The following is a 26,615-nucleotide window of genomic DNA, read 5'->3' as shown; positions in this document are numbered from 1 at the left end:
GACCATGGGATGAAGTGTCTGCAAAGCCCTTTGGGTAATGCCTGGGATACTGTATGTTTTCAGTGTTAGTTACTGTAATTGCTATTATAATTGCTGTAATTATCATTATGGAGTTATATCATTTGACAGATAGGGAAACTCAGGATTCTCCATCATTTTGCTAAGTTCAGACAGGTAGATAAAAAAGATGTCAGAGGTTATAGTTAAGCAATAATTTGTGAAGAGAAAGAGTGGGAGGGAACATAGAAGGTTCAAAGATAACTAAAGTATCATAGTCCTTTTTACCCCGTTCTCTCCAGCAACGGGTATGAACTATGTCCTTTCCAGCCTGCCCCCACTTTGTAAGCTACCTTCCTAGAGTGGCTTTGCTATTTTGCTATCAGATCAACTGGTGGTCGGTCTGTGTTCCAGGAAGGCTTTCATGGTAGCCTGGTGTGTTGTCACAGTGCCCTCTTTAACGTCACATCACCTCATTGTGTGAACATTGTCTCATCTCAGATTATCACAAGGAGGGAGACTGTCAGTACAGTAATGAGAACAGAGAGAGAGATAGAGAGAACCCACGTAATCGCTGTCACAGCAATGTGGCAGTTACTCTACTACCATTGCTGACATCTTGCTGTGCTAGGTTATAAATTCGGCTTCATCACAGGTTCACGTACATAGTCCATAAAGGGTCTGGTACCAGCTGCAGCTTCAGGTGCCTACCGGAGTCAGGGGACACAGGTCACGGATGAGAGGACTTTTTGTACCACTCCTCACCCTGCAGGGACTGCTGGAGACAAGGTACATGAGGAAAAGGTCAACAAGGGCAACATTGACCTGAAAGGGTAGAACCCAGCTGCTCCACAGGTGGGGATTTTCTTCTGATGTTTCCAGGAGGAGAAATTGCTCAGTTATACAGCAGCACCCGCCATACTGTATCTAGAATGGCTAAAACCTTAGTCCGGAAACAACCACATGAATAACATATCCAACCTCAGGCGCCCAACACTGGCCAATTCCAGGTGGATCATCATACCAAAATTAGGATAGAAAAACCATCACCTCAAACTCAAAGTAAATGTGAACATCTTAATGGCACCAGCAGTGATAAGGTCATTAATATTACTGTATTTAGTGTTTGTAATTATTTTAAAAAATATACTTTTGGGGGCAGTTGTAAGTGTTATACAACAATGAAGCTACTGTCTTAATTAGTGGATAAGGAAACTGAGTCTGGCTGCTTTGCCTAAATCATACAACTAAGTTTTGGTCCTTCAGTAATAGATCTTAGACCTGTGCTATCTGTTGAATTCTTAAAAAGCCTTCAGATTGACCGTAACAATAAGTGTGGGCCAGGGAGACGGTTCAGAGGTGGGGGGGGGTATTTGCCACCAAGATTGACAGCCTGACCTCAGTGCCTAGAACCCACATGGTAGACAGAGAAAGCCAACTTTGTAAGTTGTTCTCCCACCTCCACGTGTTCTCCATGGCACACACACGGTCCTCCCAACAGCAAAATATAATTAAAGCAATGATAATTATGTTTGCCCGGCTACTCCCGTTTCTTTGGCCCCGTGCTAATGAATTGACTCACACCATGTCCCGTGGTCCTGCTGCAAAGTGTAGGTTATCAGACCCTCAGGTGGTTAAGGAAACTCAGACTCACTGAGTTCATGCGACTCATTCCTGGTCCTAATTATAGTTAAGTCAAGTTCTTCCAGAAGGTCTGTTTGCCTTCTGGGACAAGATCTTCGTGCCTGGTTCTTGTTTATGATTGCCATTTGAGTGGATATAATTTTAAATCTTCAGTGACTATGTGAGAAGTACGCACAGACTGCCGTAACCCAGTCAAGCTTGAAAGATGGGGGCATCATTTCTATAAATGAACTGAAACGTAGGATTTTCAGAAACGCGGTTGAGGCATAAAGGAGAAGCAAAGCCCACACCTCCTGATAGATCACCATGGGATCTGAGGCCTTGAAGGTCCCACCACACAGTGTCAACCTCAGTTTTCATCTGAAGATCCGAGGAGGCTTCAGGCTGAGCCCAAGCAAGGATGCCATTGGTGCTTTGGCTCAGAACGGCTTTGAGGGTCTCCACACTGTTCTCTGCTGCTTGTCCTCTCGGGGGTTTCAGCGTACACAGTGCTGGATGTAACCCTCTCTGCTCCTCAGACAAAGATCAGCATGCCAGAACTCAAGAGACAAGCTGTGAATTGATCTTTCATGCAGAGCATGGTTCACAAGGCCAGGCCTCAGCCTTACCCCATTTTCAAGGACTCATTCATTACAAGGGCTTGTCTAGATGTGAAAATAGCCCTCAGTTCTCCCTCGGTCATTTTCCACATTTCCTTTGTGAGCCTGAATATCTTTGAAGATTGTGGATTTGATAAGTAAACAATTAACAATGTTTTTGAGAAGCAAAAGTTTCTATGAACCTCCCAAGTCGAGTTAAAGGTTTTAAAAGATCCTGCAACTGACTGGGTGCAAGCATAGGGGCTGCTGTGTCCAGGGCCATCCGTTCCCTACTGTTTTGTGATAGCTAACTAGAAAGCATCTATCATCATTCCTTCAGTTTAGGGTTGGTGAAATAGCCCATGACACTATTTTCCTCCTAGATTACCTTCAAAGTACATATGAGGCCTTGCCCTTACAACTGTCATGGATCACATCCATTTTCTGTAGGGTTCCTCTCTGCCACAGACCTAAAAATAATCCTGGCATCTTGCACCACACTACCCATGTTTCACAATGGGCATACATAACCAGGGACACTTAAGCGACTGCTTTCTGTTTGGTTTGGTTCTTTCAAAGGAATAGATAAATCATCATGCTACGTGATGAGAGAGGAAATGACAGCTTTTTATCTTTTATTCAGGTAGCCTAAATTTACATGAGACCACAAAAAGTTCCTGACAGGATGTTATTGATTGCATTCACCCAGCTGGGGCCTGAGATGGGTCTTCCTGCCACGTCACGGGGCACCCTCTTCCTCTCCCTCCAGCCCATGAGTCAAATCTGAGATCTTCTGATTCTCCTACAAAAATGGATGTTTAGGACAGACTTCTCAGGGCCTCGGGCAGGTTTCCCATCAATCGTCTGCACTGGGCTCCCTTCTCTTCGTACTGATCAGCAACAGTATCGTCACCTGTTGGATGCTCTGACTGACATGAAGCTCAGTCATTGTAATAAGTGTATTTATTGAGCACCAGGTTCTCCTGTGAATAATTTACTTATATTAACTGGCATAATTTCCAAAACACCTTCGTGAGGGAGGTGCTGTTTTTAATCCTTATTTCATGGGTGAGGAAGTTAAGAGCCTGGCTTGTGGTTTACCTAAGGCAAAGGGAAACCAGGCAAACCATCCTCCTTTCCCCACTTCCTTCCTCGCTTTCATTCAAGCCCCAGGTGTTAGTCTGTCCTATGTGCAATGGGGCTGGAGCTAGCAGGAGACAAAAGCTCTGTCCTCATATGAGACGTGTCAATCACATTTCTTCCTCATGGACTTTCCCCAGACACTTGCCTGTGTTCTAACCTTTCTTTTTTCTCTTCTTTTCTCTTCTCTTCTTTTCTCTTCTCTTCTCTTCTCTCTTCTCTTCTTTCTTTCTTGTTGTACTTATTTATTTTTAATTAAAAAATTTTTTTAATTACAATTTATTCACTTTGTGTCCCGGCTGTGGGCCCCTCCCTTGTCCCCTCTCAATCCCACTCTCCCTCCCTCTTCTCCTCCCATGTCTGTCCCCTAGTCCACTGATAGTCCTCCTCCCCTTCCATCTGACCCTAGCCTATCAGGTCTCATCAGGACTGGCTGCATTGTCTTCCTCTGTGGCCTAGTAAGGCTTCACCCCATCCCCCTCAGGGGGAAGTGATCAAAGAGCCTGCCACTGAGTTCATGCCAGAGACAGCCCCTGCCCACTTGAAGACTGAGTCTATGTGCAACATCTGTGCAGGGGTTCTAGGTTATCTCCATGCATGGTCCTTTGTTAGAGTATCAGTCTCAGAAAAGAGCCCTGGGCCCAGATTTTTTGGTTCTGTTGCTCTCCTTGTAAAGCTCCTGTTCCCTTCAGGTCTTTCTATCTCCCTCTTCTTTCATAATATTCTCTGCAGTCTGCCCAAAATTTGGCTGTGAGTCTCAGCCTCTGCTTTGATACCCTGCTGGGTAGTCTTTCAGAGGCTCTCTGTGGTAGGCTTCTGTCCTCTTCTGATGCCTATCCCATTTACCTTTCTGAATGAGGACTGAGCATCTTACCCATGGGCCTCCTTCTTGTTTAGCTTCTTTAGGTGTATAGATTTTAGTATTTTTATCTTAATTATATGTCTAATATCCACTTATAAGTGAGTATATACCATTTGTGTCTTTCTGCTTCTGGGATACCTCACTCACAGTGATCTTTTCTAGTTCCCACCATTTGCCTGCAAATTTCATGATTCCCTTGTGTTTTTATTGCTGAGTAGTATTCCATCGTGTAAATGTACCACAATTTCTGTATCCATTCCTAAGTTGAGGGACATCTGGGTTGTTTCCACATACCTTGAAAGAAAAATTCTCAACTTCATATGGAATAACAAGAAACCCAGAATAGCTAAACAATAAAAGATCTTCTGGAGGTATCTCCACCCGTGGTCTCAAGCTGTACTATAAAGCAAAAGTAATAAAAACTGCATGGTACTGGCATAGAAACAGATTGGTAGATCAATGGAATCAAAGACCCAGAAATAAACCCATACACCTATGGACACCTGATTTTTGACAAAGATGCCAAAACCATACAATGGAAAAAAAGACAGCATCTTCAACAAATGGTGCTAGTCTAACTGGATGTCTACATGTAGAAAAATGCAAATAAGATCCATACTTATCACCCTGTACAAAACTAAAGTCCAAGTGGATCAAAGACCGCAACATAAAACTAGACATATTAAACCTGTTAGATGAAAAAGTGGGGAAGAGCCTAGAATTCATTGGCACAGGAGACAACTTCCTGAACAGAACAGCAGCACAGACTCTGTGATCAACAATCAATAAATGGGACCTCATGAAACTGAAAATCTTCTGTAAAGCAAAGGACACTGTCATCAGAACAACAGCCTACAGACTGGGAAAGAATCTTCACCAACCCTATATCTGAAGAGGGCTAATATCCAGAATATATAAAGAAATCAAGAAGTTACAAAGCAATAAATGAAGTAATCCAATTAAAAATGGGGTACAGAGCTAAACAGAATTTTCAATAGAGGAACATCGAATGGCAGACAAACACTTAAAGAAATGCTCAATGTCCTTAGTCACTCAGGAAATGCAAATCAAAACGACCCTCAGATTTCACCTTACACTCATAAGAATGGTTAAGTGCAAAAACTCAAGTGAAAACACATGCTGGAGAGGATGTGGAGAAAGAGGAACCCTCCTCCATTGCTGGTGGGAATGTAAACTTGTACAACCACTTTGGAAATCAATCTGGTACTTTCTCAGACAATTAGGAATAGCACTTTCTCAAGATCCAGCTATACCACTCTTAGGCATATATCCAAAAGATGCTCAAGTATATAGGGACATTTGCTCAACCATGTTCATAGCAGCTTTATTTGTAATAGCTTTCTAACCTTTCTAAGTGATAATCTCAGCTTACCTTCCAGTTCAATACCCCTAATTTGTTGCAAAATTCCAAGTTTTATATTTGATTTAATGTTTCTCTTTGAAGTGTTGCTGTGCTTATCAGTGATGTCTAGATTTCCAATATACCTCAGGGAAACTGGTGCTAACTCTTGCCTCCTGAGGACAGTCACTAAAGTCAAAATTATTGTTAGCTCATAGACTGTGCCATACACATACAAAGACAGAGATATAGGTAGGGTGAGTCAGGAAGAGAGAGAGAGAGAGAGAGAGAGAGAGAGAGAGAGAGAGAGAGAGTGAAACATACTCAGAAAGAGAGGGAGGGATTGATGGTGACTGACTGAAGTTATTGGTCTCAGTTTAAGAATTTTTCTCCTGATAAAAGCATTACAAAAAAGTCAAATTTTGCCAGGCATGGTAGTGCACACCTCTACTCCAGCAGAGGCGGGTGGATCTCTATGAGTTTGAGACCAGCCTGGTTATATAAAGCGAGTCCAGGATAGCCAGGGCTACATAGAGAAACCCTGTCTCGAAAAACCAAAACCAAAACAGAACAAAAGAAAAAGTTGATTTTTCAACAGAAATGGTCATGAAGCCAATTCAGGGTTTCCTGATGAGGTTTGCAATTTGAGAATGGAGCATCTGATCCCCAAAACCGTGATTCTGTGGGCTTAAGAGGCCAGTCTAGGTTTAATAAAACATTGACCGCCCCCCCGCCCCCCAAGGAAAACTTCTAGGTGCCTTAGTTGGGAGTGGCTAGGTTCACAAATTCAGTTTTCCCACTTCCCATTGTATAATACTCCTCCTGTCAGATGTAGGGAGGCCATGAACTGGTTGGCTTGGCCATAGTCTGCTGCATTGGAGCACAACTCGGGCTACGCTTAGTGTGGCAAAAATGGGACGCGAGTTTACAGCTCTGCTCGCTTCTGTGTTATCTCTAGTTACACACTGGCATATCTTCCGGGGAAATCTCCACTGCCCCAGTGTGTAGAGACATGGAGTAATGACCCAGGCATTTGGAACAGTGGGTCTGTCTTCATACTGATGTGTTTTACGCTCTCGGCAGTAGAAGAGAGGCGAGGAAAAGCAAGGTTGGAGGCAGAGCTGAAAGCTGGTCCACGTAGAACTCTTTCAAACCCTACAGCTCATATGGAAGTAGGATCTTCCAAATCCTGCAAATCCTACCAGTTGTTAGGAATTTGACTGCAGTTTGCCTCAAAAATAACCCTAAGAATATAGACAATATGCCATTAATAAAGACACAGGTTTCTGGCAACTGTTAGAAGAAAGACATCCTTCTTCTCAATTAAAATTATAAATTATCGCAGAAAGAGCAAAAAATTAGAATAAATATCATGTAGGTGTGTCAGGAAGGTAATAAGAATATATCGGGGTTAGAAAGGTAGTTCAGTGGTCAAGAATGCTTACTGATCTTGTGGAGAAGGGGCTCTCAACCTTCCTAACGCTGTGACCCTTTAATACAGCTCTTCCTGTTGTGTGACCCCCAACCATAAAATTTGGTCACCAACTCATGATATTTTGCTACTCTTAGAGTCGTAATTTAAATATAGGACATGTGACCTGAATGGGATTGAGGCCCACATGTTGAGAACCACTGTTGTGGAAGTTCAGGGTTCTGTCCCCTGTACTGACATAGTAGTTTACAACTACCTGTAACTCCAGTTCCAAGGCATCCAGTGCTCTCTCCTGGCCTCTGCAAGTACCAGGCACACGTACACGCAGGCAAAACACCTAAACACATAAATTAAAAGTAACCAAGTCTAAAACTGTTACTATTTTGGAATTTTTTGTGTTACAGTGCTTGTCAGATTTTACAGTGTGCAATTGTTGTGATTCAATAAATATTTACTTGTGTCCCTAATTTTACTTGCAACTTCGTGTTCTTAAGGAGAATCCCAGGTATGCTTCCTCTTTTCAAGGACTGACCCCTGTCTTACTCAGGTAACATTTAGTTTTAAATGGAATTTGTGGTGTGCATGTGTCCTTCACTGGCCTGGACTTTTTCCTGAATCTATGGGCCATCAAGAAAGACTTTTCACTGTCAGATATTTTGATGCATCTGTCTCCTAGGTGTGGTGGGTTTTTTTTTCCTTTTTGAATAGATCAGGAGAAATCACCAGTGTGATATCAAAGTGTGATATCACCAACAGGTTAGAGGCTTTCCCATGCAAAGCCCATGTATAACATGGACACAGCAGCATCTACTTACTTTCAATAGTATGATCTTCCTTGTACCTGTGGGTCTGGGTAGTCAGTGAGATCAGAAAAACAGGACGGTGGACTATGGGACTATGACCGTAATGTCATCCTACAGATGTAAGAGTGCCAGGCACCTTTTCTGTTCACAACTCCTTGTTCAGAATCAGCCATATTATCTCACAAAAAGGAGACTGAGAAGTTATAAACACTGGAGTAGTAGCTCTCTGCTCTGAACTTCACTAGACATGCAAAAAGAAAATGATAATTTTTTGGTAGATAGGTTTGGTCCTAACAAGGGGATTGTCATAGTTGTCCAATGTGTGTTTTATAATTGAATGTGCGTGTGGTGCTTTGGTGGAAAGAAAGAAGGGTTTGGAATATGAACAACCAGATTTGTGTCTGTCCCAGAATATTGCTTATTAGCTGCGTGACCTCTCTGAGATGCAATCTTTCTGAGCATCAGTCTTATTAACCATGTAAGAGGGTTGATAATAACACCTGCCTCATTTACGGCAGCACTTGTTTTCAGGGTCAAGTGGGATCAGCGGCAGAGTTTCTTGTACTCAGTCAGGCTACACAAACGAAAGAACCAACCTTTTTCTGTTGGTCCAGCTGGACGCTCCTGCTGGAAGCATCAAGTGAGGATCAGTCAATGTGACATGCTGCATTTGCCTGCCCACAAAATGGATAAGGATGCTGATGCCCCTGTTACTAGGAGACCAGACACCCTTTTCAGTCAGTCTTCTCCCAGAGACTATTGATTGGCGATAGGGCATGGGACAATATCCTGATGCATTCATGGAGATCAGAGATGACTTTCTGGGGATCAAAAAAAATCAAGTTTGTCAGGCTCAGCCACCAGACTCTGCCTAACACTAATGTCCCACACCAGCCCTGAACAGGTTGTTTTTAGGGCATACTGACCCATCTTGGGTTTTGGAAGAAGCTCTGCCAGGATGAATGCAGTGGATAGTTTGATGTTCTTACTTATTACAGCAGAATTCATGATTTGTGGGAAAGCTAGCATCGCTGAGGTCAGTGAGTCTCTGAATTTATTTCTTAAAGTCCTTAAGGGTGCCAGTACTCTCTGTGTGAGAGTACTGCTGAGACTTCTGTAGGGCTTGAACTCTGAGAGCTTAATAGCCTGGTGCTCTGTGAGTAGGGTTTATGCTAAATTGGGAGTGAGAGAGCTGGGTTTGAATAAGGCATCTGGAAGGAGAGAGTGAGGTTAGAGGCTGCCGAAAGAGCTGGGGGGTGGAGGAGGGGAAGCTGGCTCAGAGGTTAGGAACACTGGCTGTTCTTCCAAAGATCCTGAGTTCAAATTCCCAGCAACCACATGGCGACCATCTATAGTGAGATCTGGTGCCCTCTTCTGGTGTGCAGGCACACATACAATCAGAATGCTGTATAAATAAATAATAAATAAATACATAAATTTTGAAAGAAAGAAAGGAAGACAGACAGATGGAAAGAAAGAAAGAAAGAAAGAAAGAAAGAAAGAAAGAAAGAAAGAAAAAGAAAGAAAGAAGAAAGAGCTTGGCAGCGACCCCCCATGCCTTATCCCTGTGGCCTGTGGATTTAATGGATTTAAGGACTTACCCAGTGTGTCCTGATATAACCCAAGCACTCCTTGCAGATAAGTATTCTGTCAAGGCAAGGCCCCACTGCAACACAATACAAGGCAACAGAGAGCTTTGGGCTGAGAAAGTCTGAAGCAGTATCCGATAGGGCCGAAGCCGCAGACATTCCAGAAGACGGAGGATGAGTGAGATGAATATGGCCCCAACACATGAAGTTTCCAATGGCTGCAAGTCTGAATCTTTCATTCGCTTTCCTCTCTTATTTGTAGAAGTCAAACAGTCCCAAAGATTTTGGAGCCATCCATCTGACTCTGAAACCATCTCTTAGGGAAGAAAACAGGAAGTAGAGGATGCCATAGCAACAGATAACTGAAACCAGCATGGAAGGGTGCTATGGGCAGCACTGCTCTCAGTGAGTACTTATTACCACATATGGTCAGTTGGCATCTGTTCTGATTGGCTGATTTCCATAGTCTCCTGCTCATTAAACTCACAACCTCGGTCTGATGCCCATTGCCCATTGCTTGATGCCAGGCAGTTTCGGACACCTCTTTCCCCAAGTCGACTCACCATAGAGAGCAAAGAAAAGAAGTCAAAGAGCAAAGAAGAAAGGGATGTCCTGAAATGACATGGTGGTTCTTCCCAAGGGGACTATCCTCATTTGCAAGTGACTGGGTTGACTTGGAATGTCAAACTGTGGTTTCCCATCAGCATCTTATGAAATTATTTAAGCTCAGTCTAGTTCAAAGAAGAGAGCTCCGTATCAAACTGCTGCATTAGCAAGCTGCATGTGAGCATCTTTTCTTGGATACAAGTGTCAAGTGGCTCTCAGAGGCTCCAAGGCCATCATTCATCTACTTCTGGAAAGCGAGAAGATTCTGATAACACCTGTTCTGTGATGTTAGAGGGTGATGGTGTGTTGCCCCAGTGGAGTCTGACTTACAAGCTGGCAAAGGAGACATTTGTCTTTCTACCTTTTTTTTGGATCAAGAAAAGCTGATAAAGAGGTCCTGTGACCAATGAGAGGCCGAACCCCATGTTTCTTCCACATGAATTAAAATCAGAGCTGGATCTGATTGCAAACAGGAAAAAAAATATCAAACACAAGAGTCAAATCCAAACCAAGCCAACTAAGGTAACAAGAAGAGAGGCCAGAAGAGAAGAAAAGGAACGAGAAGAATAAAGATAAAAGCAAATGAAGAAGAGTGGTGAGAGACGTGTGTCTCATTGCCATGAGCCTGGCCATGTCAAGAACCGCAATGCTTCATGGGAAAGGCAAGGCTTTCCCTGGGTCTGGCTCAGAGGAATAATGAGGCTTTCTCTGGTTCAAGCGTTGACAGTGTGTGCCCAAAATATCAACAACAGTTTCCTCCAGGATGGCTGCAACCTGAGGCTGAGCCCTGCAGAGACCTCCTAGTGAGATGAGCTACCCAGTCTCCTCATTCCTGCCTCAGAGAATAAGCCCACCGAGTTTCCAGGCTGCTCTTTGTGCATCCCCGCAGACTGTACAGGGCACCTCATCCCAGCTTTCTGCCTGCGTGTCTGCGTCTGTCTTTTCTTCATTCCCTTTGCCCCAGCTAGGTCAATCCCTGAGCAGTGCAGATCATGGCAGACACAGGTTGATGTTGGTGTTTTAAAACAGACTCAGTAAAAGGACCTAAAGTATTCTTCAAGGATATTCAGCGTGTTTGGAGACAAAATTTCAGATGTTTGAAAGATAAATGTTTCCATGTAAAAAGCAACAGGCAGATTTAAAGGAATGTAAGAAGTCTTTATGGAGAAATTGCATGCCTTTTAACAACATTTCCTTTGCCTGGATGGGGTAGGGTTAGGACACGAAGGAGCTAGAGACAGACAACCAGCCTAGAGATGGATGTGCTACAGTTTACAACTAGATGCCATCCGTGTGACATGTCCTACCTTAAAAGCTTGGCCATAGCCCATGGCACCACCAGGTGATGGAACTGTTAGATCCACAGTGGTTCTCAGCCTGTGGATTACAACCCACTGGGAGCGGGGGTCACGTGAGACGCCCTGCTTATCAGATATTACAGTACAATTCAGAACAGTGCCAAATTACAGTTAAACAACTGTAATATTTCATGTTCAGATAGCAGATAGCAAAAAAGGGGCATGTCTGGCAACACGGGGCTTTCCCTGATGGACAACCGAGACAGTCTAACTAGTTTTTGTCTGTTTTGATTTTAAGAGACAGTGTATTTCTACAGAATTCCATAAGTGAATCTGCCAACAATCTTCTTTACAACTTGAGAAGTGGTCAGAGAATTTGTCACACCAGGGATAGCTTTTGACAGTGTTTGTTTGAATCAGGATGATTTTCCTAATGTTGAATCAAAATCACCCGTATATATTATATAATACTATGCAACATATTATTATGTATAAATTGTAGACTACTGCCCCTCTATGTAGACAATTTTATTAAAAACATAAAAACCATGGATTTGTGTGGTGTAATCATTTGTCAGTAAGATCCAGGATGACAAGAAGTGATACTTACATATTTGCTCATTGTATAGTCAGTGCTTGAGAAAATTCTTTGTCACCTCCAGGCACCATGGCTTCCCATGCAGGTTCAAGAACTACTTCTCTTCCCAGGTATAAAGGGGACACGTGTCACACATCCCTCCTACAAACTCTCAGGGGACATTGCAGAAGAAGGGGCAGAAGCAATGCAAGAGCCAGAGAAAGGAGTGGTATGGAAAGCTGACTTCCAGGCGTGATATAACTGCTGCTCTCTTAAACTCAAAGCAGTTGTGATTACCTGCAGAGGACGAGGTCTGTCATCAGTTTCTCTTGGAAGGAGGGGCTCATGAATCCCCATGCCTCTCCAAGGATGTATATGCAGATAGTGATTGATGCGGGAGGAAGAGACATTTTCTTCAGTGTTGTAGCTACTGGGAAGGTGCACATGCTCCTGTGATCAAGCCCCACCCCCCAGTCCTTTAAACAATCCCAGTGAAACACAAACACACACAAAACATGCATGAATGAAAGTCAAAGGGGTGGTTGGCGGGGGGGGGGCATTGCTAGGAGTGAGAGGGAGGCAAGAAAAGGTAATGGGAGAATAGGATCAAAATACGTCATAAACACGTATGAAAATGTTGTAAGGGAGGCCATCATTCCCGATAATTGACATATGCTAAGGGAGACACTTAAGAAGAATGACTTCCCTGCTTCTTCACTGTCAGATGTGCTGTCCCTGAGTAGCGTCTGCCAGAAGGAAGAGATGGCAATTCATAACTGTGCATGTTGTAGCTCTTGGTGCCCGTGTGTGCTGGATCTCTGTGGACAATATTCTCTTCAGACCACCGACAGCCACTTGTGTAGTCTGGTCACATCAGAGCTCACAGCCTCTTGCCCTCCATTGTGCCGCCCTGGGAGAGTGGCTTCTAAGTACTCTATTATTGATTGCCATTGTGCTGTTCTGTTGATGATCATGAACGCCCCTGTGCAGAAAAATACACACGGTAATTCATTTTCTGCTCTTGCTTACTGTCAACACCACGAACTTTGGAGGATAATGTATATTTTCAACAGTGTCTTCTGTGGGATGCTTTGGGTTACATCAGTGCATTCCTGCTGATTTCTTTCGGTTTTGACTGTGGGAGAGGATCCTCAGAGCCCATCAAGAAGAGCTTTCCCATTTCTGTGAAAAGACCAGCAGGGAAAATGATGAGCGGACATATATTGTCAAGCGCCATGGCCATGTGCATTGTGGAGCAAGTCTTCAGACACCTTAGTGGAGTCCATTTCTGACCACCTGATGTGACAAGGAGCCTGTCATGGGTGGGGATGGGGAAGGGTAGATCATATTAAAAGCAGCAATGAGAGAAAGACAGAGAGAGAGAGAGAGAGAGAGAGAGAGAGAGAGAGAGAGAGAGAGAGAGAAACACTGATAATACCCCACTACTCTAGGCATCTATAATGGAATACAGCACTGAGAGATATAATGGCCAGTCCAAGGTCAAGTAAGCAGTGAATTCAGAACCCTGAAAAATCTTATGGCCAGTGTGAGTGAGTCAAATTAGAGAGTCAGCACCACTCTGGAGGCCAAATCTGTGAGTACAGTGGCCTGATTGGTTCACAGACATCTGTTTGCAAGAAAGCCAGGTTACAGACCTAGGCAGTCACAGAAGTATGAAGATCAGGCTTCTTTAAGGCATCTGGTCAAACCTCATAATGGGACAGATACCCTGAAGAGTATCAGAGTGGGGGAGGGCAGAGTCCATACCATTCACAGTATAGAGTCTTAAGACCCAAATGGCTTATTGCTACCAGAAGATATCAAGCAACTGGGAAAATATACATAGGTCTGTGGGATGCTGTTTAGGGCATAGCAAGTGTATTTGGAAGCATTGGAGGTGCTATGTATTGATCACCAGACCTGACTCAGAGTTGGGATACCTCAGCCCTTCCATCAGCAAAGGGTCTTCCTGTCTGAGTGGTACAAGTTTTCAAAGTATGTGCATGTGTTCATTCCCTTAATTCATCTGCGTGTAGACATGCAGGCATTTATCTAGAAACGCATATAAGACAAGTACATATAGTTCATATAGATATAATTTATATTCCATATTTTATGAATGTGCATATCCGTTTAGATACAAGTTTCAAAGCTGCATTTCTTCCATCTTATAGAAGCATGTGGTCTTGTTCGCTTGTTCACTTAATTCTTTTTAATTTATAAAACCTATTTATTACAGAGCAAACATAGTTTCATGTTTCTTATCTAAATGAATCACTTTCTTCTGTGACTTGACCCTCAGATAACATGAATATTCATACATGCCCTTGGCAAGAGAACAGGACAGGTGTTAGACCGAATACTTTGCTCTCTTTGTAGTCATATCCTCTTCAGCTGATACTTTGGTGTAATTTGGGAATGATTCTCATTTGACCCTATTCATCAAGCTTGAAGTTTTCTTTCAATTTACAGGGATTCTTGTCATATTTTCAAGAGAAAAACTTTATAAAAAAACACTTGAGCAAATAAAGGAAATGAAAACCCCATTGGCTCTTGTGTAAGAATAGAATTGTATCATTACTCATGAAATATTCTTTCCTATAAACAAAATGAGGAACTAAGACCAAGAAGTGTTGAGTGCGTTTAAATATGCTGAAGTGTTGGAAACTTCAGCCATAAGAACGCCACCCAGCACCGCTCATGTTTAGAAGGTTTCTCTTTCTCGTTCTTCACCCTCCATAGTTTTAAGAAGTGACACAAGGGCAGGCCTTGAACTCTATGGCTTCTAAACTCAATGTCAACAGCAAGAGGTAGACCCAAATGGCTGACCGTCATATCACAATTTGAAAGAGGGAGGGTAGAGGAGCAGAGCAGACCTCATGGCAAAGGCACTGGCAAGGCTTAGCATTGAGCGCTGAGTTGTGGAGGAGCGGACGTGGTGGGATGACCCCACGCTAGCCGGCACCCCAGCAGGAGACGCGTGTGCCTCAGCTGGAGAGTTGGGTGGGTGAATCTCAGCCGAGTCCCTTTCTAGGTATGTATAAAGTCTCCTGGCACAATCTGCAACTGCCCCGAATAGGAATGCTGGCTCCATGTTGCATTCGCTGTGGGTGTATCGCGCTACAGCCATTGCTGAGTCCTTCTACTTGCCTTTCTCCCTGATTGCGGCTCCTGAGCACACAGTCCAATAAGCCTTCTGCACACCCATATCTCATCACCTCTGATTTCAGGGCACCTGGCTGACTGAAGCTACTGTCCAGCTATACAGACAGAGAGCAATCTTCATAGCCTTGTAGTTAAACTGGAACACTGGATTGAATACAGATGTGTTGAAAGGACTCACTGTGTTGGGTGAAAGGGCAAAGTCGGAGAATCAAAGTGGGTAGGTTGAAGAGAGGAATACTAAGCAGAAAGGCAGCCATGGCCCATTTATGCAAAATTAGTGTAATGTCCTTCCTGGTTTCTTGGAGACACCATTGCAAACAACAAAAAGAGCTGTGCTCTTGTGAACTAGCGCTTTCGATACAAACGCCATCATGGTGGACCACGTCTTGAGTTGTTTGACTCTACAATCAAGATGTTGAGCAGATTGTCCAGCTGAGCAACCTCCACATACATTTTCAAAACGGCTAAAGGTCAGTGATGCCCTCTCTTCCCCAGCAGCACTTGCCCCTGTTAGTGGGGAGTCTACTACGTATTCAGTAAGAGTACAAAAAGTGTAGCTTACCTCAACCCTCACAACTCAGCCAGATGGAGTGAAGAAACCAAGGGCTGGCTGGGACAAGGGACTTGCCTAGGAAAGAAAGGGTGGAGATACTAGTTAATCTCACATTTCTCCAGCCTGGAAGCTCCAGCCATGCAGGTCAGATGAGCTGGTCCCAAGGAGCCCATGATCTGGGTCTCGTGCTCTGGGGACCTGACTCACAGACCTATGTGGTGACCAAAACATGTGCTTATTAACCCTCTTAAGTCATCTCTTCAAACTGAAGCAGCCATCCAACAGCTCAACTGTTGACCCGGGCTATTTCCTCTTAAAGAACAATGATAATCACAAAAGTACTTCTATTTTTAGAACCCATGGGGCTCTTTCTTGTGTCACGTGCGTGGCTCACAAGAGAGTATGCTGGGCAGCACGGGGCACTGCCTCCATTCTAGAGATAGAAAATCTGAGACACACGTGGCCGTGGCCGTTCACCTCAGAAAGGACAGGATCAAGCCTTGGGTGCTAACACTCCCCTTTCCATTAAAATATGTTTCTCTTAAGTCACTTGTTTTAGCAACTGAGAGAGACTGAGCTTGCGTGGAAATGTATAACTCCCCCTCTGTGTGTGTGTGTGTGTTTGCGTATTCACACATGTGTGTAGAGTCCAGACATCATCCTTCACTGTCATTTCTCAGGAAACATTCACCTTGTTTTCTAGCCATGTAAGGTGTTGCTACCGCACTTACCTCCTCTGACCTGTCCTGTCCCTTTCCACTCTGGCTGACCTTCTTATTTCCTTCCCAAATAGTCCTCTTCTGTCTTCGTGTCTTCTCTCTGTGTGTGCATACTTGTGCAAGTTAGCACAGCTGCTATAAAAATAAGTGACTCTTAAGTGCTCAGCCCTCAATGTAACATCTGTAACACCCTCTCTAGGACCCAGGCAACATTGCAGAAGAGGTGACAGAAAGATGTAGGAGCCAGAGGATGGGGGAGAACACATGACACATTGTTTTCTGGATAGGACATGGCTGCTGCAAACATGGACAGACCTTGTTTTGATACACGCTCTTTCACTTGGAGCCAAGGCTCCACAGGTCAGACTAGCCTGGCTGGACAGCAAACTCCAGGAATCCACCCATCCCACCTTCTCCTGCTCTGGGATGCCAAATCCACCTGGTTTTATATGCGGACGCTGGCAATCAAACTCAGGTCCCCATTCTTAGTCAGCAAGCTCTGCATCAAATGAGTTACCACCCCGGACCCTCTTTGTTTGACCTTGATTTTCCTGAAAAGCTTTGGAAATATACCTGGATTGAAAGATTCACCCAGTGAGAAATAAAAATGCCACATTGGAAGTGAGAAAAACAAAACAAAACAAAACAAAAAAAACAACACAAAGCCAAAAAACCCAAGGTCGACCGTATGTAACTTGCTTGGTAGACATCAGTACTTGGCAGCGTGTAGCCGGCGATAATTATCTCTGATTATCATCCTGCTCCGGTATTTGCTCTTTCTTATATCAAAACTTCATCTTTCCCCTTCATCTCATCTAGAGGGCCCTTTCTCTCAACTCCTCAGCACTGTTATTTAAAGCTGATTACCACGTCCCATCAGCAAAAGAATGCAAGTTCCTACAGTGAGCGCCGTCCTTCAGGCGCTGAAGGATGTACCTGAGATCTTTGTGCCCTTATCAGTTTTTCTTGTCATTCCTCATCTTCTTGATGTTGTTGAACCGAGTAAGAGATTTTCAAGCACTATGTTTTGGTTGGTTCCTGTTTTTACAATGTATCTCACGCTTGGTAGCCTGGCCATGCTGCTGGAGAAAAGAATGAAGATGGGACTGCCCTGTCACTGGAACACTGGGTAGCCAGAGATGGGGTAGAGAGAGGAGGGGCAGAGCAACGGACAGGAGTGGACCCACGGACATGCTTCTCTGGGGCTTAGTTAGCCACGGCACTTCTCTGTTGACACTTCCTCTTTCCCCCCCCCTCCATGTAAGTGAACTGTGTGAAGGAAAAATGACCTCACAGATTTTGCTTTCCACGAAGTAAGAGATCGTGGTGGAAAATTTACAAGGAAATCCATCCGATTTCTCTACTTGTCTCGCTGTATGATTTTCAGTATGACTCAACCCTAAGACGGCCGCTGCTAAGTAGGTCCTTATTTTCCTCATTTGTTTTTCCAGACACTTTATTTAGCAGCTTGCTAAATATAATGCCCCTTCACCATGTGTTTAAAAAAAAAGAGAGATTAAGGAAGAGACCGGAAGCAGTGACGAGATCTCTGAATTCACACAGTTAGCTATAAGCGGAGACACAGGGAAGGATAAGAACGTGGTCATGGAGAGTAGCCCTTACCCCGTCTCCAGGATGAAGAGTTTGTCAGAGTTTGGGAGCCCAGGCTTTTAGAGCAGTGATCAGCATACCATAACCCAACCAAATGCTTCTTTTTCAATGGCCCGTGAACCGAAAATAGTTTTTGCACTTCTATGGGATTAAAAAAAAATGTCAAAATACATGTAACATTTTCTGGCAGATGATTTGAGAGTTCACAAATACAATGAGTTGCACTGGCGTGAAGCCACACCGTTTGTTTCTGTGTCATCCTTCTCAGCTACATTCACTGTCGTGGAAGAGGCAGGTGGCTGCAGCAGAAACACAGAAAGTCTAAAATAGTTTATGCTCTATGAACCACATGACTCACGGAGCCTAGAATATTTGCAATGTGGCATAAACAGAGAGTTTACCGACCTTGGAGGCAGAAGATTCGGGGGCGGGGGCGAGGAGCAAGGGAGGCAGTTAGGTGAGCAATATACACACACCAGATGGCTTGGGTCCAGGCTAGGGCCACTGTCAGTGAAACAGGCAGAGGGAGGGTTGGGCGGGAAACAGTGCCACAGGGAGGCTCTAACTTGTCTCGCCGCAGGTCCTCTCTGAATCCTTAAATACAAAAGAGGACCCTTAGGAGACATTTCTTCAGTGCTGAAGCCGCTGCTACATGGCTCATGTTCTCGTAGATAACCCATGCTGCTGCGAGCCACTGTGTTTAAGCTCATCAGGACAGCAAATAATGAGACACCAGAGGAGAAGGGGAACTGTTTGAGAAGCAGAAAAGAGGAAAGGGATTAATGGTGACGCAAAGGGGAGAAGAGAAGGTAACAGAGGATGCGTGTGATAAAACAGATACATTATTTATACATATGAAGAAATGCAACTTAGCTTTTTATAAGAAAGGCGAATGAGGGGAGGGGCATGGGGAAGAAGAGGGAGGGAGGGTGGAATTGGGAGGGGGCCACAGCCAGGATCCAAAGTGAATAAATTGTAATAAATAATAAACAAATAAAAAGAAAGGGGGATGAGACTTAGATCCCTGATTTGCTGGAAAGCCACATCCTGAGAAGTGGATTGCCTAGGACTGATACCCAGGTCTGCTCCAATCCATTACTTTTTCTAGCACAGTGCTCACTATGGAAAGAAGCCACATTTCCTGGTAAGAGCCCTGAGTGGAGAGAGACTGGGAGGGGAGAGTTTGAAAAAGCCTGGGGCATCTTCCCTTTAAAACTTACTGTCTGTCACTCTGGGGCCACAGCACAGTGGCCTTGTAATGTCAGAGGCCCATGAAGTCACCACTGATTCCAAAAACTAGGGAATTATTACACTGTTAGATCTGACAAATGCAGGACACTAGTGAAATTAGTATTTCAGACACTCAGACAATTCTTCGTGTGTGTATATATATATGCCTGATACAGTGTTTCAATTTATCTTCATGAAGTACTCCTCAAAAATTTACATTAAGATTATTTATTACTAGGGCTGGAGAGATGGCTTTAGGGTTATGGGTGTGTACTGCTCTTACAGAGGAAGCTTACAAACTCCAGCTCCAGGGGATCTGACTCCCTCTTCATGCTTCTGTGGACACCTGCGCTCAATTGTACACACACACAATTTTAAAAAGAGGTCTTAAAAGCTAAAATCATTTATTGGAAATTTAAAAAGTTATAAAGCCAGAGACGTTTTCTGTTTGCAGCAAACTTGAAAGGGGAACACAGAGCTAAGATCCCACATCTAGCCTCTAAACCCCTACATAACTCATACCCATAGCTGGGTTACGTAGACTTATTATCAATGCCCCCTACCAGAGAGGCCCATCTGTTGTAGTTTTGACTGTACAATAATACATCACAATGACAACAGGTATCTGCCATTTTTTTTGTGTGTGTCAAACAGTATATTCGCCACCCTTAGTTCCAACTAATTCACCTTCTGCCCCAAATCCATGAAACTCACTCCTCTTTTTAGTCACCTCATAGTTTCACCATTTCCCAAATATCGTCTAATGCAAATCACAGAGCACACCACTTTGAAACTGGCTCCTTTCTGTTGATGACGTGCATTTAAATTTCTTTCTTGTCTTCCCATGACCCAACAGCTCATTTTTTTTTTCTGTGCTGAATAACACCCCCATTGTCTGGATGTACGATAGTTTATCTGTTCCAATTTCCTTTTTTACTACATAGTGGAGGCTGAAGGATCTTTAATTAATTTCAAGAAAGAATTCCCCTGTCTATATTTTCTCTTTCTTTTGAAAACTTTCTTCTTCAGTTACATTTTTTACAAGCTTTCTTTGTGTAGTATTTTGATAATATTTTACTATGTACACTTGAAAACATTGTTCTGAGTAGAGGCCCTCCAGGGTTTACCACACACTCATAGGGGGACCCCCAAATGGTTAAGATTCCTTGAACAGAGAAGCAATTTAGGACACTGGAAAGGGGGGTTTATCCCGCAGTAAAACATTACCATATTTCTACAGGACTCAGGGTCACAGTGCCAGCTGCTGTCTCAGATCTGATGCTGTGAAGAACGCTGCTGGGAAAAAGACTTAGGACACGGCACACAAAAGGGCTGGTCCTGCGATGTGCAGCGGCCATAAGTCCCTGTGCATACACGACACCCTGTGGTATGATCATATAAAAAAAAAAAAAAAAAGGCAGGGGCAACCATGATGCCAACAGGGTGCCTGTTGCTCTTTATACACGTTTTTGTATTAATTAAGTTAGTGCTCTGATAATTTCATGTGTGTATATGTATAATTTCATGTGTGTATATGTATATGATGCATTCTGATTCCTCCCTCCCCACACTTCTCTCTCCCCCTCATTCCTATCCCTACCCATATACCCTTCTTTCCATCCAGTATCTTCCCAACACCCATGGCTTTTGGTTTGGTTTTATGATTCTTTTGGCTTAACCAGGGCCATGTGTGTGATTGCCGGACTGGGACTATACCCTGGGGCCTTCTGAACTCACTTTCCTGTTATGTGGATGATCATACAAGTGTGTTACTTCATGGTGCAATGTACCAGTTGTTACTTTTATTGTGTGGCTGTTGGTGACAATAATTTTAAAGGGATTTACTTTTATTCTTATTTGTGTGTGTGTGTGTGTGTGTGTGTGTGTGTGTGTGTGTGTGAGTGAGTGTGAGTGAGTGTGTGACGCGTGTATGGGTACTTATGGAGGACAGAAGAAATGTCAGATTCCTGGAGCTGTGGTTACTGGAGGTTGTGAACCACTGGGCATGAGTGCTGGGAACCGAATGCAGGTCCTCTGGGAGAGTAGGAAGCGCTCTTATCTAGTGAGCCATCTCTTGAGCCCAGTAATTTTTTTTAACTTATATTTCAAGTACATTTGGGTTTCTAAATAACCTTGGGAGAAATTTTGAGCATAGTATATCAGCAGTCAAGAACTATTATCAGTCACTTGTCAAGATGATGATGGAGGGAAAAAGAAGTCATAATTTTAACTCAGTGGCAAAATTCCGCAACCAATACTCTTTCAGTAGGAGATGGAATCTTGGTTGTTTCCATGTTTGGCTATTAACATTCGTCTCTTTGCTATAAACATCTCTCTCTCTCTCTCTCTCTCTCTCTCTCTCTCTCTCTCTCCCTCTCTGTGCATTTTCTAACTCTTCAGGGTATACAAAGTGCCTGATTGCTTTGGTGAGCATGTGATTAGCTTTGTAATAAACCAATGAACTCTTGCGAGGTGTCTGTTCCATTTAGCATTCTCTCCAGCAGTGAAACTCAGCTCCTGGCTCCACACAGCCAGCATTCTGTGATGTCAGTGTTCTGGGTCAGTGCAGTATGGTACCTCATTGACATTTTCCTGATAGTACATAATAGAACAGTTCACAAGCTGAATTGAAATGCACACATACTTGGCAGCCTCCGTTGTGTCTGGTGACCTTCAGGAACAGGCAGTGGAGATTGTAGTCTTTCTTTAGTTACCTCTTTCCTCCCCCATCATCATCACTCCCGTTTCCATCTTTCCCAGCACTGTGCCTTTCAAAGATACTTTACAGCATTTCACGAGACCTGAATCCCACCTTGCTGAGGAGCACATATGTAAAGAGATTCATTTTGCTCTGTTCTGATACCTACTCCTACAGCAACATTGAGCCCAAAGATTAACTGTAATTTTGATTTAGTTAATATTTTTATAGAGCATCGTATGTCAAGCGCAATTAATCAGATTTGCTTGTTGGAAGAACCTTGCTGTTTGAGGTTGCAGTCCTCCGAGTCCAGATACCTGTTCTATGCACAACTCCCTCCCCCCAGCAGGGCCTCCTGCTCTCTGCTTGAACTCATTTGGAGAGCGTCTCTAGACATAGATGCCCCTAACCACCTTTGATATCTGGCCTTTGACACAGCTCCCTGCCAGCTCTCCCTCCCTGCTGTGCCTATAGGATAATTGGGTACTGTGTTCCCATTCATATAATAGGAATGTGTTGCTTAATGCAAATCAAGCATCACTGAAGCGCCTGGTTTTAACCAATGAGGTACACGTATCCTTGGAGCCCTCTCCCACTCCCCAGGAGGTATACCGCCCTTTTCTTCTGGAGTTAAAGTTGAACTATCTCCCTGAAGTGGTTTCCGGAGTGTCGGATTTCTGTTGTGCTCACTGGCCTTCCAAGTTCCCTACCTCTTCTCCTGCCTTCGTGGGCTGGTGGGAAACAGCTCCCCCCCCCCTTCCGAGCGCAGGAGGAGAACCACATTTTCGGCTTCTTTTGCTCTTTCAAATGTAATGGTCAAGAGCACCAGCTTTGATGTCCGAAAAAGTGTAGTTTGGAGCCTGAGGTCTTTTAACTCTTGCTTTGTGGTCAATGGGATAATGTTGCCTCACCAGGCCTAATCTCTACTACGAAGGTGATAGTTCTTTTCTCACAGATTAAATGAGGCATTAGGAAACACCAAGCTTGCCTCTTTTGCCCCGTACTTAACAAGATTCTTCCCTAAGTGGTGCAGGCTGTGTGTCTCAGGAGTCGGCCTGGAGGTCGTCAGCACCTTCAGGCGACACGGTCTCCAGTGGCGGACTCACCTGTGTGTGTGCTGTCCTGTAACCTGGCCCTTCAAAACTCGAAATATTTGGTATGTGTGACAGGGTAGCTGAAATTTTATTTTACATAATTTTTTTGTTTGTGTATATATGGAGGTTCACAGCTAGAGGCCAGAGGCTGACTTCAGGTGTCTTCACTATCACTCTCTACATTATTTATTATTATTATTATTATTATTATTATTATTATTATTATTATTATTGAGACAAGGTCTCTCACTGAACCATGAACTTGCTGATTCAGCTCGCTGACAACTCTCCAGGGGATCCTGTCGTCTCTGCTTCCCAAAACAGGGATTACAGATGTATGCCACATGCCCAGCTTTGATGTGAGCTGGGGATCCGAATCCAAGTCTTTCCACTTGTACAGCAGGCGTTTTATCTGCTAAGCCATCTCCCGTCAATTTTATGTATTTCTAAGTAACTTTAAGTAGCTACACACTGCTCATGGCTGCTGTGCCTGACATGGCAGATTTCAAAAATAACCTTAAAGAAACCAGGTCATTTTGCAAGATCGTTGGGATGGTTTGGGCTTAGGAACTGGAAAGTCATCAGTGGGCTAAAAATCAGAGCCCTCTGTCAGTCACTCGGACACTGACATGATGCTGTCCTGTTTGTGATACTCATTGAAACATTGGGCTTTGTGCCTGAGACGTTCAACAGAGAGGGTTTTAAATCAACGAATATACACAGTCATTTAAACAGACACCTAAAGGAAACATCCTAGAAAGAACTACTTTTAGCCAGACACTAAGAAGGTCACCTCGAATCCTCTTGTGAACTTGGATGGTAGTGCGGGGATGCTGATGCTCCCCTCTGGAGTCCCTGATATCATCTCTAGAGAACTGCTGAGCCCTTGGACATCATCCCTCCCCCAAGCACCACAACGCCCTCAGGTATGACCGTGAATTAGAATGAGCACGTGAGGAAAAATGCAGCTACCGTGATCAGTGTTTTAAGAGAACACGTGGGGGAACTCTAAGAGAGTCCCCGAAGAGAACTCTAGGGGGGGAAAGAACCCAGTATGCATGTATCATAAGACGGTAGATATATTTAGAGGGGATTTTCTAGGGAGGGATCCTGTTTTTCTTGAGTGTGAGTAAAATTCACAATGTTCTCTGTGCACCCCCGGAGTGCTTCTCCAGCGGCCACGTCCATGTTCTCCAACCTGGGAAGCTTCATGCTGACTGCATTGCTGGGCTTTCCCTGCTCCTCACTTCTTACTGGAAATGCCCCCCTCGCCGTTGGAGGCATCAATAACAGATCCGGGGGGTATTTGAGAGTGATACTGGGGCCTTTCTCTCCCTACCTCCTTACCCTCCTTGTGGGGGTGCAATGGGACTCTTCAGGTCTCTGTGCTAGTCAGCTCCTGCCTTTGCTCCATTGTCTGCCTCTCTCTTCTTGGATGCTGACCCCTTCCCTAGAGGAGTGTGGCTATTGTTTGCTCCAAATGCTGCACGATTCTTGAGGTTTTTCCCCACCCTGACCACTTCTCTGAAAAGAGCCCTTTATTATAAACTCCCCTCGAATTTCACAATTTGAGTTTGCCATTGGTTCCTGCTGGGACTGTCTCTGCTATATCCTTGAAATAGTATCTGGGTGCTTCTCTACCAAGCCTTTTCTTCCTTGGGACAGTTGCCTCAGAGATAATTTAGGACAGGGCGTTTTGAAGCAGTTGTTTAATCTAACTGCCTCACCAGACAGCAGCCCAGACCCCTCTGGGGTGACTCATTCTATTTGTGTGGGTGGGGTTAGTAAACTCCCTAAAGTGTAAGAAAGATTGTCTTGATAGAGATGACGGAGAATTTTCTCAAAAGTCCAACTTCACAGCCCCAAATAAAATAAACCAAGAAAGAAAGAAAAAAAAAAAAGTTCTCTGCATTTGGAAGCCTCTGTCAAGTGACCCACAGCTCAGCCCATCTTTTACTGGGCAGGATGTGGTCAAAGTGCTACACACTCGGGTAAGAAATTTCCCTTCTGAGCATCTTCGTCCTGCAGCTTGAGGGGGATAAAAATCTATTCCAAATGACACTTAGAGCTCAGATGTTCTCCACATAGGAATAGTAGAAGGATTTCAGAAGAACCAAGACAGCACAGCAGCTCTCTTCCACCTCGAAAATTTGGTTAAAATTGGCTCTTGGCAGGACCCACTTCCTTTATTTGGGGGTACAAACAGAAGAAGAGTGATACTAGGGCATGAAGTGATAAAAGGCCAGGGACAGAAGGCAGCCTTCCTGGGCGGGTGCCTGTTTGGTAGAATGCTTGCAAAAGTGCTAAAAGCCCCACCTCCTCAGCCTGTGAAATTCCCTTTTTTTCAGAGTCTTTGTCACAATTCCTGAAAGCCCCTTAGCCGGCATGGGACCTTCTCAGTGTCATGAAGGTCCTTGGCAGGATTAGATGTTTATGGCTGAAGCTGTCGTCGTCTGTTAGTTCTTACAGGGTGGGGAAGCTGGAGACCTGCCCGATTGGGGAGGTCACAAGTAAAAGTGTGTGACACCCAGCACCATTCAGGAATGGGATGACTGTCAGAAACAGCGCAGTGGCATGGACAAATGCCCGTAGAAGACACCAGAGCATCTCCCGTGTGGCTGTGCACAGAACACTGTCATCAAACACTTCACTGAAATGTGGCCCTGCAGCTTCTGTGAAACCTCTATATAAATGTTTATTTTCGTATTTGTTTTTTTTCAAGACAGGGTTTCTCTGTGTAGCCTTGGCTGTCCTGGACTCACTTTGTAGACCAGGCTGGCCTCGAACTCACATCGATCCACCTGCCTCTGCCTCCCCGAGTGCTGGGATTAAAGGAGTGCGCCACCACTCCCGGTTTATATAAATGTTTAATAGCATAGCCACATTTCCTTTCCTGAATCATTCATAAGAAAGATGGAAGGTATCTCTTATGAGAGACTGACAAAGAATGCCTAAGGGCGCACTGGAAGAACTAAACGATTAAGACAAACCAGAAGCCAGAATGTCAAGCACCTCTCTGGATGCCTGACTGGTCCGGTCTCAATGACATTGCGGTTCATCTATGAGCTTGGGACTTGAAGGAGGAGAGAGAGAGATACACACAGCCATGTCAGCCAAAAGGCTCTTTCGGGCTTCAGTCCGTTATTAAATGTAATTCATTATTAAATATAATTCAGTGGCCCAGGTAGACTTCAGGGGTCTAGCACCGCCTTCCTTAAGGTTTACAGTTGGCAGTCAGTTCACAAGGAGTGAGTACATGGGCTTGTATTCCTTCTATGCGCATGTCCCTAACTGGGACATGGTGCCAGCTGGCGGCTTCTGGAACTTCGCTGAGTTCTAATGGGATGAGAGGCTTGTTCTCTGTAGAACACACCTTCAGATACGGGCTTTCTCACGGCTGTCTTCTCTGAGGAGAAAACAAAGCAAAACAAAACAACCTGAGGATTCATCCTGACTGCCCACTTTCCATCACATTCCTATCTAATTAAGCAGTAATTCGGAATAATGACTCTGAACAGCATCACCTCTCACAGCGCCGCCCTCCACCCTTGGTTCAACCTCGTCCTATTTGCATAGACTTCTGTCCTGAGCTCTGCTTTCAATCCAGACTCCTGCAGTTCTTCTTCTGTGCAGGTTAAGAACTAAGTTAGGCGTACCAT

The sequence above is a fragment of the Meriones unguiculatus genome, chromosome 16, assembly GCF_030254825.1.
Source record: "Meriones unguiculatus strain TT.TT164.6M chromosome 16, Bangor_MerUng_6.1, whole genome shotgun sequence".
NCBI classification, from domain to species: Eukaryota; Metazoa; Chordata; class Mammalia; order Rodentia; family Muridae; genus Meriones; species Meriones unguiculatus.
This window is presented reverse-complemented; position numbering follows the sequence as displayed.